The sequence below is a fragment of the Acipenser ruthenus genome, chromosome 28 (genome assembly GCF_902713425.1).
Source record: "Acipenser ruthenus chromosome 28, fAciRut3.2 maternal haplotype, whole genome shotgun sequence".
NCBI lineage: Eukaryota > Metazoa > Chordata > Actinopteri > Acipenseriformes > Acipenseridae > Acipenser > Acipenser ruthenus.
In genome coordinates, this window is record NC_081216.1 from 26,264,563 (window position 1) to 26,282,168 (window position 17,606).

The 17,606-nt window shown below is 37.9% G+C and overlaps 1 protein-coding gene across 1 annotated transcript in view; it reads left to right on the forward strand.

The window, feature by feature from the left end:
- Positions 1–6,487: 6,487 nt before the first annotated feature.
- The window catches only part of LOC117435175 (uncharacterized), a 61,166-nt gene continuing 50,047 nt past the window's right edge, over positions 6,488–17,606 (forward strand). Inside the window, exons 1-2 of the mRNA XM_034058187.2 lie at positions 6,488–6,518; positions 9,490–9,689. The gene's annotated coding sequence lies outside the window, so the exon portion shown is untranslated. The remainder of the gene's footprint in view (positions 6,519–9,489; positions 9,690–17,606) is intronic.

The window sequence follows — 17,606 nt, forward strand, 5'->3', positions numbered from 1 at the left end:
ACACAGGGAACACTGGAACATCAAGACAAACAGATAACCCACAAATGTACACTCTGGAAACCAATAGTAATAATGTTGAGCCATCTCATAATATTGCCTATATGACATCCCAGCGGTCACTTGCTGTAAAATCTGAACCTTCTCTAACAGACGGGGTGGCCCGACCAGCACAGAGTCTTAAAGCCCTACCTTTTTCCCTTTTCTACACTGTTTCTGTTTTTTTTGAAAATGAGGTACCAGCGGATGGTTTGGAACACCTGTCAACAACAGCGGGAAACACTGTGACAAAAACACCTGTATCCCCAGATACATACATGTCACCCACCTCAATATTGCTGTATCCCAACATTGCTCAGGAATCTGTTGGGTTGGGAGACACTGACATGTCTCTGCAAATGCATACCCCAAAAATATCTTCTCAATCTGCAAGTATTTTTAGCCTTTCTTTGGATGAAAGTACCAATATTGCCTCTTCTGATAAATATTTGAACTTCAGAGTTTCTGACATTGAAGTCTTGATGCCTGCTCAGTCTAACATTGTGGATTACCCTATTACTGCATCTCCGTCTGTAGAAATAGAATCAAGCTTACTTCAAATAACAGGTGAAAGCATGCTGTCCTTTGCAGTGAGAGAATCAAACCATCACTCATCTATGGAAGCCAACAGTGATAAACTGAACAGTGTGTCATCTATCCCCTCTGTCAGATCAGTTCTGGATTATTATGATAGTATGGCTGCAGTTTACTCTGCTTATTCAGATATTCCACATTTGATCCCAGACACTCAGTTTAAAGACACAAAGCCATCTGAAACATTCTTATTATCTGATGCCTATTTTACTGAACAACTTGAATCCCCACTGTCACTGAGCAGCGAAAGTAATACATTGCAGTCCTCTATGACATCAAGCTTGGATGAGTTTATAATGCCTGTTACTACGTCTTTGACAGATGAAGTGCAGATGCTAAATTCAATAAGAAGGCTACTACACAGCCCGGAAGTTCTAGATCCTAAAACGCTTTCACTCTCTATGTATAACTTGTGTACTAACTTGGCATCTTTTGTAGATTTAGACACAAGTGTGTACAGTTTACATTTAGACTCTCCTACACCATTGCTTGACGTCGTAACTTCATTTACATCTGCCCATGGTAAAGGGATGTCATCACTCCCACTCCTTGAAGATTTCTTGAGGGCACATCCAACCCAAAGCATTGAATATGTTGAATTCCCCTTTGGGCAAAATTATTTTCAGATTCCATCTCGTTCAGGTGCATCTGCGAGTAGTTTTTCCCATATGGTTATGATTAGTACAGAAAAACCCTTCTCTTTAGACCACACCTTTTCTGATTCTACAGAAAATGAACTAACCATGCGTGGTTTCTATGACCTGTCACCCACAGAGGGAGATACTGTGACAAATATACAGGCAACTAAACATATCTACATTATATCCAGCTCATCATCGCAAGAATCAGCGGGAGAATCAGATTTCAGCACAGACAACACTAGAACATCTTGGCAAACACAAACCCCTCACATATCCACTCAATCTGCAAGTGTTTCAGACCATTCAGTGGAATACAGTAACAATGTTGAGCCTTCTGATAATAGTGAACATGTGATATCTCAAAGTCAAAGTCCCTTGCCTTCTCTAATACAAAGTGTGGATACATCATTGCATCCATTGCATGATCATTCTTCAATGGTACAACCAACAAAGAACCTTGAAGACATTAACTTCACCCCATATTCCATCTTGTCTCATTCAGATGTATCTGAAGCAAGTACTATTGCTCTAATTGACCTGGTCAGTACAGACATGGCCTTTTCTTTTCACTACAAAGTTTCTTCTGAGTTTTCTCAACATGAGGTCCCAGCTGATGGTTTGAAAACGTATTTGTCTCCTGTCCTGTTAAAGTCATCTCTGCAGACATCATTTACAGCAGAGGAGACGGACAGTTACACTGAAGTAGTTTTGCTGTCCCACACTTTACCTCCAGTTAATTCGACAGTTTCTGAAAACAATGAGCTCACTATGTTTAATTTAACAACGAGTGATGCTTCAGCTGCTATGGACAAAACACGGCCTGGAAAACATTCTTCCCCATACTTTGGGGAAATCCTAAATGAAACAAATGATCAGCTATTCCATACAAATCTGTTATTAAGGGAGTCCATGGAAATTACAAGTAAGGATCTAGTTTTTTCTCAAGACTCGTCTTTATTTGAATATGTGGTCAGTGATGAATTAACTTCAGTTGACACAAAATATATAACAAAGCCCACACAAGCTGTCAGTGTGGCAAGCTTTTCAAATACTGGTTACATGGATAGACAAACAAATGTGATGAGTTTACACCTTTATTTAATACCGTTTTCATCAAGAGATTACAATGTTATTTTATCAGCTGAAGATGAACCCTTGTCCCCAGCTTACAGGAGTGACACTTTTGACTCTAATGACATACCACTGCTAAGCATGTTTCCATCACTGGAGTTGGAAATTCCATTGGAATATGACGATCCTGAGTTCAGCACATTCACTGTATCCGAACATATAATCAGTGACATAAATAGTTTGGTTATGGAATCAAAAATGCACTTAAGTGAAGAGATACTAATTATTGACAGTTCCAATACTGAAGAGTTATTCTCTACAGCCACAACTCACTTTATGGACATGACAAGATCAATTTTTGATTTAGCCGGTAATGTACTCAACACAGTGTCTGAAAGCTTGCACCCTGTTCTAACTTCAGGTTTTGATGGAGCACCATTATCTGGAGAAAATGAAGTTGTGGTTTCTCATGGTCTAGCCATTAACACAAAGGTCTCTGTTCCTCATCCCCTTGATTCGACACATTCACCAACACATACCTATGATGCGGAGTACAGGAAAAGCACTTTGGTGATTGATTTAACGAAACCTTCAGCCATGCCAGTAGAATCCACACTTAAGATTGAGTTTGTGTCTTCTGGATATGATTTGAGTAATGATCAATACGAAGAGCTTTCATTACAAACTACAAACTTGTTCTATTCAGGATTCATAAACCATTTGAGCTTGCAGTCATCATGTTGCAGTGAGGTACTTAACACAGGATTTAAAGAACCAGCAAGCATTTTGCTCACAGACATTGTAACCACTCCAACATTGCCTGTATTTCATCAAGACAGCAATGAAGTCACTAGCTTGCTATCACCAAAATTAGACTTTTCGTCAAGGCTGTATTTCCATTATGAACTATTCAGAACTGTTTCTGTAGTGGAGTCTTTATTGCACAGCATACCCTTGGTAGTGAGTGTTCATGATAGTGAACATTATTTTAAGTCTGATTCAACCTATAATTCTGTACTGCATTCTTCAGAGACTGAAGATGAAATGAAAGCTTACACAGACTCTGAAGCTCCTCAAGTCTCCTCAATGGAATCCATGTTGGGAATCCAGTCTTTGCCTCTTAATACTCCATTATTGGATTCGTCTTCTGTTCGTTCTGATTCAATTTTCTCTGACATTAGTTCCCAAGATGTGATGAATTCAGTGATCCCGTCAAACACTTTAAAATTGGAAACAATGATTTCAGACTCTTCTGTATTTGATGCCAGGCAGGATGATCTACCACCTTTGTCCACCAATCTTCATTTAAACACATTACACTTTGTAAACTTGGGGGAAACATACTCAAAACAGGAAGTTGCTCCATCCCTTATAGAATCAGTTACATATTTAACTACTGAAATATTTAGCACTGAGGCTTTAGCTTCACAGACTATGTACAACCTGTATGAAGAAACTGATTTATTTGATCAATCTATTTCACTTCTTCAAAGTGGTGTCATGACAACTAGTTCTTGGACACAATCTAACCCAAAGGAACCATATTCACTTCTAAAGACCAGCTTAACTAATTTTAAATCGTTTTCTTGGACTCCTGAATCTGTTTGGCTTTCTGCAGGTGATATAATAAAACCCACTCCTGTTGTTGCATTTACAGAATTCCATTCTACTTCATTGGAGAGTTCAATAGAATCAAAACCAGACACTATTATGGACCTGGAAAGTAATTGGTTAACCAGCACTGGTGTAGATTGTACTTCTTGTCTGACTGCTGAATTGAAATCAGAATATACAAATGATGTACCTTTGTCAGTTGACGCTTCACCTACATACACCCCGCTGGTCAGACCTGAACACTCAACTAAAGGATTGACACAGTCAACACCATCACTGGTTAAAGACTCATTTGGATTTATTACAGATTTGCAAGATGGTTTATCTTTAAAAACATTTATAAATTCAAACCTAAATACTTTACAAGGCATTTTTCTGCAAGAGACTTCATTTGGGAACACAACTGCTATGGAACCGGCAACTATTTTTATTAATAACACACCATTACCCAAGTTTCCTCCCTCAGTATCAAGCTTAGTTGTAATGACTGTCCCGGCAGAGTTAATTACATTATCTTCTGCGGATTCTGAAAAATTGTCTTCTATAACAAAAACAATCAAGTCTCTTGTTGTGGAGGGCACCACAGGAAGGAAGGACTTGGCAACTTTTTTTCAACCTGTTTCTTCCTTTTCTGCTTTGAAACAACCCACAGGATCATTAAAATTATCGCCTGCTGCTACTCTAACTTCTTCTTGCGTCACGCAAGACTATACTTTCGATTTACCAATCGCTGAGACATTGGCAATAGATACAGTTCCTGGGCAATCTTCAATATTTCAAAGTGAGCTATTTGTCCAAAGCTCTTTTTTCCCCAGTCTTTCCTATTTACCACCCATAAGCACCACAACAGAGTTGAAAGGTACATTGCCGCTAACATTTTATAACACATTTTCCACATTTAGCATGTTTCGTTTATATTCTGAACCACAAGCCATTCCAACGGCTTCCTCTATTTGTTCTGCATCAACAGCAACTCCGAGTCTTGAAAAATTTGTCCGAGAAGCAAACTCAAGTCAGACATTATCTTATATTTCATCAAAAGCAGCAGTATTGTCAATTATTACTCAAGCCGCTCTACCTTATAACCCCGTGCCAGTAACAGTGTCAAAGCCTTACGTACTGTCCAGTTTGCCAGGGCCTTTCAATGCATCTCAACCAGCCCCTTCCATGCAAAAAGAACATCTGTTAGAAATCACCCTGAGAGTAAACAATTCTGTGAAAATCTTTGATAAAAGTTTCCGAGAAGATGTGGCCAACGGTCTGCGACAGACATTTCTTCAGGCGCTAAGGACAAATCAGACCAGGAGCAAAAAAAGTATTCCACAGGTTGTTACAGTGAGTAGCCATTCATTATTCATAGACAGTTTGTGGTCTTCAGTGGAAGCATTATGTTAACCCTTCCCTGTTGGCGATGTGAAAGTGGACCCAATGACCCTCCTACTAAGGGACACACTGATTTACTGAAAAATCATTTCCTCTGGGTACTGAAAACAAATTAAATTCCAGAGTAGTTTTCAAATAGAAAGGGGAGCCCAATGTTGGATATGCCATTGTAAATGGTTAAGGTTTTCAATATTTAATATTAAAAAATATGGCCTGTAAGTTAATTCTTAGTGGACATACTGATTTTCAACAACTTTTTAATTTTTCTTCATATATGCATTCCCATTAGGTGGAGATAAGCAGTCTCAGCAGAGTCGACTCGGATAATGTCCTCATTCAGTTTGCTGTTCTAATCGATGGACAACCAATGAAAGCTGTGGATGCGGCAGCCATATTTAATAGACTTCCAGACCTCATTGCAACCTTAAATGAAAACCTGCCTTACCAGGTGTGTAGAGCAAAGCGTTAACAGAAAACAAAGTAACATTTAGCAGAAACAGTGCTGTGGTGAGGTGCTTGAATTTACTCACAATGTGGTTAATTATTAACAGGAGGAATCTTACTGGTGCTGATGCTTCACAATGAGAATCAGGTCATATTATTGACTTTCTTGCTTTGCATCCTGTTTTATTACCTGACATTTACTTCTTGTCTACATTTCTTATAGATATAGTGCGCACCTGAGAGTACATGCCCTGTTATTTATTAATGCATTATTGTCTAAAAAGAGTAAAATAATAGATAACACCTATAATAATAATAATAATAATAATAATAATACCTATTGACAGGTCCAATACTGAAGAGTTATTCTGTACAGACACAACTCAGTTAATGGACACAACAAGATCAATTGTTGATTTAGCCGGTAATGAACTCAGCACAGTGTCTGAAAGCTTGGGAGGTTTAGAGAATGCTGGTACAGAATGTCACTGATGGGATGAAATTGAATTTTTGCAGGTGGTAAAGGCACCATCTGCAGTGGTCGCCATCTCATTACCTCCTCTAGCAGATTTCACAGGCTGGTTAGCTGCGGTAGTGGTGCTGGCAGTCCTCTGTGCCTTGCTTGTGCCCCTACTCATTTTTTATATAAAGAAATCATGGAGAGGAGGAGGAGGAGGAGGAGGAGGAGGAGGAGGAGTACCAGCTTCACAGAGAGAATCAAGGGGCTTCAAAAAGGTAAGCGTTTGTACAGAAAATATGAATTGGATTCAATTCAATAAAGAATAAGAATGTGTAAGAAAGCCTAATCTTTAGGCTTGAATTTCTCCTAGCTACAAATACATTACCAGAACGTATTCTTTGTTGAGGGTTTAGGAATATACATTCTTAACATTAATTGAATTAATGAAGCCTCTTATTTGGTTGTACTGCATATACTGTAATGACATAATTGATTTTTTACTGATTTAACATGTGCCTGTGCCTTGAAGCAACAAAACTAATATTCTGGAGGGATACAGGGATACATTTCTCAGTGATTACCACAACATTGGGCATTGAAATCTGCACAAGCCTGCTATTTGGAAAAGAGTCCTAGTTTTGGTGGGACATGGTGAAGCAGCTTGTGCAGTCTTGGATATGGAAACACATGTCATCTGAGCAGCAGTGCTGTACAAAGTGAGATCGATCTGTTGTCTTGGCCATCTTTTGTATATTACTTAGGTCCTGTACATAGCAAATTAGCCAGCCATGTGACAGGCAGTCCATCTCCACAGAGGTTAGTGCTACAGAATCTTTTATTATATGGAAGACAAACTGTGTTGAGGACGCAGTAATTTTCAACCTAACGTTAGATAAAAAATATAGAAGTTAATCTATCAAGCCTATTTTGTTTTATTGGGAAAAGGGTATTATTGACTTTTGTCGTTAGTGCAGTAATTGGTCTAATTTGTGCCAGCACTGTAATGACAAGCCATAAATTTGGAACGTAAAGACTGGGATGGGAATGAAGTATATTGAGTTCTGCTGGGATGCACCTCACTTCAGAAATTCATCTTCAGAAGTGGAAGTATAGTAAGTTTGTCAAAAGGCTCTATTCAATTGATCTAAACAGAGACTGATTTAAAATAGGCAGTGATCTGGCATTGTACTTCATTTTCAAAGACAAAAAATATACTTAAAAGACACATGTAGATGGTATATGGGCTGATTAATTATTACTCATTGTATTACCAACCTATGTAATGCAACTGCTCTCTGTAGGGCAATGCATTGAGTATAGAGTATCTGTAAACGTCTTTACTCACATTTGTATTCCAATGAGCCGTGCACAGCCTAATCTTGTGTGTTATTCTAGTGACATTTTATACAAAATTAGCACCCTCAGGCACTCATCAGCACAATGCGTTCCTATAATCGAGGGGGCTACCACACATTTGCACATTTGATGAAATTGACTTAAACTTGATTACAAACTGTGTGCAATATTGCAAATAAATCAAATATAACACATGCCTGGCAGCTGCATGACGTTTGCATTTATTAATGATGCTATAGTGCAGGGTTGTTATAAAGAAACCACCCATAACTTTGGCTTTAACATTTTAAGGGAATGCTGGATTAAGTTTATTATTGACAGAGAAATGTTATTATATAAGGTATATACAGTGAGCATTCTCTTCCATGGCCACCAGAGGGTGCATAAGCATGCATAATGAGAACATGATAGTGCTTAACTGTTAAGGTTACTCTTTAAAATATGCCATTCCCCATGAAGAAACCTCCTACAATAATAACAGCATAAACACATTGAAGAGATATCTAGTTAATATTGATCAATAGACGTGGGGTTCTGCATTTGATTCCTTTTTTGGTTTTAAAAAAATTATTTTTAGGATTTGAATTTTTTTTTTTCATTGAAAAAACTAAATTCCATTTGGCGATTTGCTGTTTTGATTAATATAATAAAGTTTCATGAATATCAAACGGTGTTCTATTCATTAATACTACTTCAAATAAAGCAGAAGTTAAAGATCTACAGATAGGGTCATCTCTTATTTAAATAAAAATAAATAAATACAAATAAACAGACTAAATGGCATCTAGTCTCGTAACTCACTGTTTGTTTGTTTTTTCTGGTTTTTTTTTTTTGTTTTTTTTTTTTTTTAAAGAAGGTGCATATCAACAAGATACCAGCAGAGGTCTCACTTGAATCCGTAACCGCTCTTAGATAAAGATTGCTCTGGCCCAAATGCCTACTTGTTAAGAAAGGTTGGCTTTCCACTTGATACTGTAGATATTTAAAATTGCAAAATCATTTAAAAATGTCAATTTAAGAAGTGTTTCATTATAATTCTTAGATACAACAGTACAACATACTGTTCCAACTTGCTATGTAATCTTATTACACATTGTCCTTCAATTAGGTATAAGTAAATAGTATGTTTGATTCGCTCATTCTTAAAGGTGCATGTGCTGAATCACAGTATTACATGCATGTATATACATGGGACTGATTAAATCAATGACGGGATGAGGAGTGTGGCTAACACCGTGCTATATTGTGTCTCTAGATCAAGGGACCACCTTGGTGTTCGGATTTTTCCCACTCACCGCTTGACACGCATTTATTCACAACAGCATTTTGAAACAGTTTTTATGTGTATATGTATGAGTACATGTAGAAAGTAAAGTATTTATCTAACGTTCCTAACTTAATGAGATTCCTGGGCTTGAATCTTCACTACCAGGTCAACAAGGAATGTTATTTTTTCGCATTGAAAGCTGCTGATGGCAAAGTTCCCGTTTCTTTTGTTTAAAAAAATATTTATTTTTTTTCACATTCTGGATGCTTTGTGGCATCTCAATTTTGCAGGTTTAAAGAGTTTCGTTTGACAAAACCTCCTGACAAATAATGCACAGGTATTTATGTATCACAAAAGATGTGCAAGCATCAGTGTAAACAGGTTTGGGTAGCTGCAGTGGGTGCTTCCCCATACCCTGCCAACAAGCCATGGGGGAAAAGAAAGCTGCATACTCATTTCTCTGTGAGAGCCAACACTAACGGAGATGCTAGTAAGGGGCAGCTGCCGTGTTGGCTTTGCCATGCTGGGCTAGGAATGAAACCTACTACCTTATTTCCAGTATTACATCTCCACCTGGCCACTGGATTTCAATTAAACCTAATATTTGCTCTGCGTCTGCACAGGAAAGAACAGGGACTTCCAGTGTACGCTCAGAGGTAAAAAGACACCTGAAGGATGTCGAGAAGGGAGAGAGTGAAAACAAACCTCTGCCCAGGCCACTGCCAGCTCCACCCAGAATAACTGATGCGCTGAGCCTATCGCAGCCTACTGCTGCCCCTCCACATTCCTGCAGGCCACCTCTGACTCAAGACAGCACTGAGAAGTAAGTCAAGTGTGTGTATTGGGTGTGTTGTATCAAACAGAATACTTTGCAACCAGTACTTTCTCTGGCTTGAAAACATACAAGCTGCAGCTTTAGGAAATTAAGTCGTTATTCCAGACGTTATTATTTCCCCATACCCATATTTGTGTCGTCTTCATCTAGGATGTACTAAGGTGCTTAAAGAAATTAACATGGTGGGCTAGAAACAATTCTGTTGAATTAATTCAACAGAATTAATTTACATTTGGTTAAACTTTCTACCTCGGGATCCATTATAAAATTATTTTCTGCTAACAAGAATTCACAAATGTAATTAGGGTTCAGTACCTTGCAGTAGAAGATCATTGAAAAGTAATAAGGTGTGCTTCAGAGGCAAAGGATCCTGAGGTAAAATTAGTGTCTGATAGCGATTCAAATCAACATCATCAGAATTTGTTCTACCATTCCAAGATAAAATAGTTTAAAATTATATTGTAATGTTTATTTATTTATTTTTTTAATTTCTAATTTTACTTTACCTGCTTTAAATTGTGTTGCCCCAATAGAAAAAAAGCCACTTTCTTTCTGATGCCTATGAGGTTGTACTTTTCTCACAGGTATTTATATAATCACAGTAAGCCTGCTACTTACTCAGAAACCGCCACACATAGGTCAACAGTTTACTAAAACCATTGCCATTGTAAGTATTGAAATCATGTTACCTCAAAATGATTTCCTCTCTGATCACATTTTTTTTACTCAGTGAAAATGGGATTTTAATATTATTTACAAGTCAATAGATGATATATTTCATCCTTGTTCCCAACATGTTCTACTCATCTGAAAAATATATGTACTGTAATTGAAATTTTGAGATAACAATGCATGTTTATTTGATTCAAACACGAGAGGATTATCTATAAATGCAAATAAGTACAGTTAGGGTTACAAAGCGCCGGTACATTGAATCATCCAATACCTAATATCAGCGCACAAGCAGCTGTGGAAAGCATAGCTCGCTTATCTCAGCTTTGCACTAATGGTTGCTCAGTGCTACTTTCGAATTGCAAGTATACATCTGTGGAAGCTGGTTCCAAGAGATTAATATAATAAATAGCAAAACCTAACCTACTTTTTAAATTACGTGACCTTTTCAGCATTCCCAGGAAATTGCATTTCATTGTTTTTTTTATGGTTCGCTATTTTTCCCTTGTTAAACTTGCATTGTGGTTCTGCCATTCAGTAATTTAAAACAGAAGTGTTCAGCAGTGTGGGAACTTGTTCCTTTTCAATGTATTGTCCACTGAAAGAGCACTGGTAAGCACAAATCAGCCTTTTAAAACATGGCTGAATGTGTTTAGTTAGATTATCAAGTATGCTGTTAGAACCAGAACAAAGCCTTTTGGGGTATCCTCCACTGTTAAAATCATTGCAATCGCCCATCTTCTCTGTAAGGTTACATAATGGATGTCATGCAATCTGGACAGTCCTTGCTTTTCATTCTGAAGTTTTGTGGTTTTCTTTTTTTCATGTGAAGTCAAGGGAGAACCGTCTTGTGTCAGAAACCTGTACACAGCCGGAAATTAACCTACAATTCATTCATTTAAAAGCTGGCTGCGGTTCTAAGAGGAACAGCCTGCTTTCCATTAACTTCACGCCTCAACTTCGAATTTATATCTTTGCCCTATGCTCTATTTATACCTACTCAACTTAACTGCTCTTGGCTTTGGTTTCAAGCGACTTCCACTTCCCAACCACATCCATGCAGCCACTCTCTCTTCTCTGAGAGGAGGCTTGAACGGTTCCTCTATCTTGTCCTTTGTTCGGACAGGCTCAGAAACCTCCACAAGGATAGAGAATTAAGGCCAAAGCTATCTTCCTTTTTTAACTTCCTTGCAATTATTAATCTGCATTCCTAATGTAACCTGATTGGCAATCCTACATCTGCTAATGATCTTACTGTGTTATTTATCTGGCTTCAGTCTGACACGTAATGGTGATGCATTTCATGACTTATGCTCATTATTTCGTTGCTGTTTCCATAAGAATAATGTTTTCATTAAAATACTTTGGGATCTTTTGAAACAGAGGAACCGTTTATAAAATGATTGTGCAAAAAGAGAGTTTCATTTGTGTTGCACATTTCAGAATCATAGTTCTGCGGTTATCATTTTTTGAATGCTCAAGGTCAGATTACAAATAGATTTGCACAAAAGGTACATGGAAAGGGATCCCTGATGCCTCACTATATCCCACTGACATTGAAGGGTAGCATAATAGATGTAATGGTGTGTTAAATACCCTGCTGTACATTTCATATTATACCCTATGCGTTTCGAGCACCAGTCAGGCATATACTTAAATGCTTTATTTCACTAATGGTTGTGGCCGTCACAATTTATAGCCAGTTTGTTAGACAGTGTTGACTTTGTCATGACCTCATACTATATTAAAATGGAAAATGTACAGCTTTGTCAGTGACAGTAAAAAGGCTTGTATATTAGAGGCAGGCAAAAATGGATACTTATTCCCCTTAGCATCCCCATTGCGTGAAAAATAAATAAATAAATACATAAATTATAATAATTTTGAGCTACAGTATGCGCATACATCTCCAATACTTGAGATGGCTCTGATGATTATAATATCCAGTAGGTGGCGATCTTTGTTAGAAAATGTTGATAAGATGCATTGCTTGCTGCGTAATAAAAGGTGTTGTGGTTTTTTTGGAGGTAAGCAGTGCAACTAAGAAAGCACAAGGGGCACAGGGTAATGCACATTTTATTTAGTCCCCTTGATATGCAAACATGTTACAGCAATTTCGATTCTGAGATTAAGTGCATGCTGTCTGAACAGGCTGTTTACATAGCAGGGTGCAAGCAATGCCTATCTAGACATATTTCATTAATACAAGTCAGTAAGTGGATGGAAGCTCATGCAAAGCAATAAAACAAATGAGGAGAGGAGCTGACTGGAATGCAAAGTCTCTAGAATGCTGCATCAGTTCATAGGTTTGCATGTGAAGTTGTAGTGGTTCCGGTCTGTATTCTTGCGTGTTCGAGCTGTTTCTAATAAAACTAAATGACACTGGCAAAAACCCCAGTTTTTTTTGGTTTTGAATTAGCTCTTCAAACACAAACAACATCCTCAATAAGATTGCAAAATGGAAATTGATGGGTGTTGGCTTTTGTTTAATACACATGTGCCAAAGATAAGAAGAGTTAAGTAGCACGCATATTCTCTGACAAAAAAACAACTCAATCTCAAACTACTCTGGTTTTGTTTTGGCAAGAGCAGCATGATAATTACTCTGTGGGGAAATGAATGCTACAACATTATAAGAAGTGTAAACAAATGAAGGAAACTATCTTCCACGTGGTTAAACATTACTGGATCAAACTGGCACAAGCTTGGTAATCTGGTATGGTAATCTAGCTGTTTGATTGAAAGGACTCTTAGCATTCATCAACAGTATGGCAACACTTAAAATGCTTTTCTTGTGCTGCAGGCTTATAAAAAGTGTAATAGTTACCTTTAAAGGGCTTTCATTTTTAAGGCTGTGATTATCATTTTCTGTCTTCTGTAACATTTAATGCTATCTAATTTTCTTTGCGTTTTGCTTTCCCCTCATAGTATATTCTGATTTGAAGATTACATACAAGCATTTTTGCAATCAACAGGATCAGCCTTGTAGTGCTCATAAAGACAGATTGGATTTTTTGTGCAGTACCCCAGCCCAGTATTTAAAGGATGTCACAAGGTGCATTATTTATCATTGGCCAGATTGGTAGTTATCTGGATTACTGACCTGATCTAGGTTGGCACTAGGGGTGTAACAATACACTAATGTCACATTACGATGTGTATCGCAATATACAGGTCACAATATGATATGTATCGCAATACATGTGATGTCCTGATGGACTGCTTGTATGATGCATAATAAGATCAAATACCAAGCTTGATAATAAGCTATAACAGGGTGAATCTGTCGGCTTCAATATACTCGACACTATACAGACATACTGTATATTTCCCAGTATGTTGGTTTACAGACCTCCACTGTGTTTTCTTTTTATTGTTACTATTATTTGAATGTAGCTTGCCAGGGTCATGCGCGGTGTCAATCAGTGTCAATTGCTAAATGAATCACCAAAACTGACATGTGAAAAGATTGCTGCTGCAGCAGGCATGTGCGTGCAGAAAGAAAAGCTACTCTGTACTAATGACTGTCGGAAGACAATCCTTTTTATTTATTATCTCATCTGGGTAAAAATAAAAGGAGTGCTTATAATTTTTGTGACGCTCACTGTCCTGACCATTTACACGAGCCTAGCAACAAATGTTATGTGATTCTTTTTACAGAAAAAAAAGAGATACATAATACATGCATCACTTTACAAAAAAGAAATAAACAAATAAACTTTACAGTTGTAAAGTTTTTTGAAAAAATGCCACCTTAATTCATGCTGACTCAGAAACTAGACAGCATGCTGTTTCGGAAAGTAATTGGTGTACCATTTTTAGCATTTGAGGTCACCAAACAGGGCCAAAACAGAAAGAAACCCAAAGAACTTGTCAAATTTCTACTGTTCTCTAACCAATAAGTAGCATACTTTAGTGCCAACGTCTTTATACCAAACTTTTAGAACTAATGAAGATTTTATGATTGAGTGTTTAAAGTTATGGATGAATAGCCGACTGTCTAAGAAGATAAATTTAAGCACTGATGTGCACCTGCTAATACATTATGTTGAATTTGAGAATAGCTGAGAACTGCAGTAGGAAGCAAATAAACCCTCTGGTGCAATGCATAAGCAGATGTGCAGTGTTGCTGTTCAATCATGCTTAAAATAAATTTTGTTTTTGGGCTGTTTTAAAACACATTTAACCTATTAACGCTTAATGGCTTGAAATCACAACAGTGATAATTTAACAGGTGAATTACTTCTGATAAGTGAAATGTCAAGAGGTAGCGCATTGTGCTCACATTCTTCCAGCCGGGTAGATTCCATTGACAAGTTGCCCTCTAATGAACCTTCACAGTTCCGCCAATGTCAGTTTTCTTCAAAATGTGTAATTGTTTTTTTTTTTTTTTTGCACACAGTCCACGTGCAGACAAATGTTGTTACTGTTCAGCTGCCAAAAGATTGACCAAAAGATGTTATTATTGATATTTCTTGGATATCTTAGAAGTACTAGAAAGTGCTAGGACTGATCCTGTCTAATATATATATATATATATATATTGGCTTGCTCTCCACCAGTCTTTCACATTGATGTTGGGTGACTTTATGCCACTCCTGGCGCAAAAATTCAAGCAGCTCGGCTTTGTTTGATGGCTTGTGACCATCCATCTTCCTCTTGATCACATTCCAGAGGTTTTCAGTGGGGTTCAGGTCTGGAGATTGGGCTGGCCATGACAGGGTTTTGATCTGGTGGTCCTCCATCCACACCTTGATTGACCTGGCTGTGTGGTATGGAGCATTGTCCTGCTGGAAAAACCAATCCTCAGAGTTGGGGAACATTGTCAGAGCAGAAGGAAGCAAGTTTTCTTCCAGGACAACCTTGTACTTGGCTTGATTCATGCGTCCTTCACAAAGACAAATCTGCCCGATTCCAGCCTTGCTGAAGCACCCCCAGATGAGTCCAATTTTCAGCTTTGCCCAACACCTGGTCGTCTAATGGTTAGACGGAGACCTGGAGAGGCCTACAAGCCACAGTGTCTTGCACCCACTGTGAAATGTGGTGGAGGATCGGTGATGATCTGGGGGTTCTTCAGCAAGGCTGGGATCGGGCAGCTTTGGCATGAATCAAGACAAGTACAAGGTTGTCCTGGAAGAAAACTTGCTTCCTTCTGCTCCGACAATGTTCCCCAACTCTGAGGATTGGTTTTTCCAGCAGGACAATGCTCCATGCCACACAGCCAGGTCAATCAAGGTGTGGATGGAGGACCACCAGATCAAGACCCTGTCATGGCCAGCCCAATCTCCAGACCTGAACCCCACTGAAAACCTCTGGAATGTGATCAAGAGGAAGATGGATGGTCACAAGCCATCAAACAAAGCCGAGCTGCTTGAATTTTTGCGCCAGGAGTGGCATAAAGTCACCCAACATCAATGTGAAAGACTGGTGGAGAGCATGCCAAGGCGCATGAAATCTGTGCTTGAAAATCAGGGTTATTCCACCAAATATTGATTTCTGAACTCTTCCTAAGTTAAAACATTAGTATTGTGTTGTTTAAAAATGAATATTAACTTATTTTCTTTGCATTATTCGAGGTCTGAAACACTGCATCTTTTTTGTTATTTTGACCAGTTGTCATTTTCTGCAAATAAATGCTCTAAATGACAATATTTTTATTTGGAATTTAGGAGAAATGTTGTCAGTAGTTTATAGAATAAAACAAAAATGTTCATTTTCCCCAAACACATACCTATAAATAGTAAAACCAGAGAAACTGATAATTTTGCAGTGGTCTCTTAATTTTTTCCAGAGCTATATATATATATATATATATATATATATATATATATATATATTGTTGCCTGTTTGAAAAAAATAAAAAGCTTGGATGAATGGTTTATAAAATCTAGGAGCTGTTCAGGTCAGTGGTTTGATTCACAGACAATTGATACAAAATAGGAAGAGGTTTTTACTTCAGTAGGGCAATAGTGATTGAAGACTGAAGTGCATCATGGAACAGTGAGTGAATGGGGGAATGTCTTCTTAGTCAGTCTTAAAGTGGGTTTCTGTCTGGATTAGAAGAGCTCAGTATTCTGTTTTATTGTTGTTATTTTTCAGGATTCTATTCAGGCTTTGTTTCCAAGGCACATCCCATAGTTGGAAGCTTGTTTCCCTGTGGTACAGTAAATGAGTTACAATAAGACACTGGCTTAACATTGGTCTCCTATCAGGATTCATTTGGACACTGCTTGAACTGTAATGGTTATGGATGTACTTCCCATTGGAATTTTCCTACTGTAGTGATTTAGTGTTTAGAGGCTCCACGCCTATTACCTTTCCTTTTCAGTAAATGTCTTGTGACTTGGGAACAGTCCCGTGACAGCTGTTTTAGCTTGAAGAGTCAGCACATTACCGGCAGCAGCTGCTGTGCTGGTGAACTTCAAACACATTCTTTACCTCCGAGGTTATTTAACCTCCTTACTTCCAATTGTTCTCCCTAAACCTCCCAGGTAATGACTGGGATCCTGCAAAGCTTCCCGTTTCCTTTTATCTTAAGCAAACTAAAGCACACCAGGCAGCTGTTTGTAACTTGCCATCTATCATCAAGAGAATGCATTTCTAAACAATGCCTGGTAAAATAAATCACAGAATGAACCACTGAATTGCAGCCCAATATGGTTATGCATTAAAAAGCATATATGAGTGGAAATGTGAATTGCTTCTAAACAAGCTCTCTGTATGGGTGGTTGTGCGTGTGCATGTGTCTTCACTCCCACAGTTTTCTAAAGAGCTTTTAGAAGGGCTTTGAAGGTCGAGGCATATTTGTTTTTTGTTTAACAAAAACAAGCTTCTTTGCATTTTCATTCATTTTTACAAAACATGCTACCTTAGTTCTTTTCATCTTGAAGTGCTCATATCATTTTTTTTTAATGCTTTACCTTAATATTTGATCCTTGTCAGCAACTTTTATTAATACAAAGTAGGGACATTTAAAAAAACAACTAATGATTTATTTACAATTTCTGATGTCTTTTTGAATCCTGTTGTCACTTTTGGTGACAAACTCCAGTTATTTTTTAAAAACTAGAGCCAAAAACTGTGTAGTTTGAGTTGTATTAAGCCCCTGTATTAGTCTTGTGACATTAAACTTGTGACTTGTGACAACTTCTAAAGGAGTAAATTACAGACTGGAGGCCCCATTGTCACTGCTGCCACCTTAGAAAAGGAGTTTGCCCGATGTTCTTACAAAAC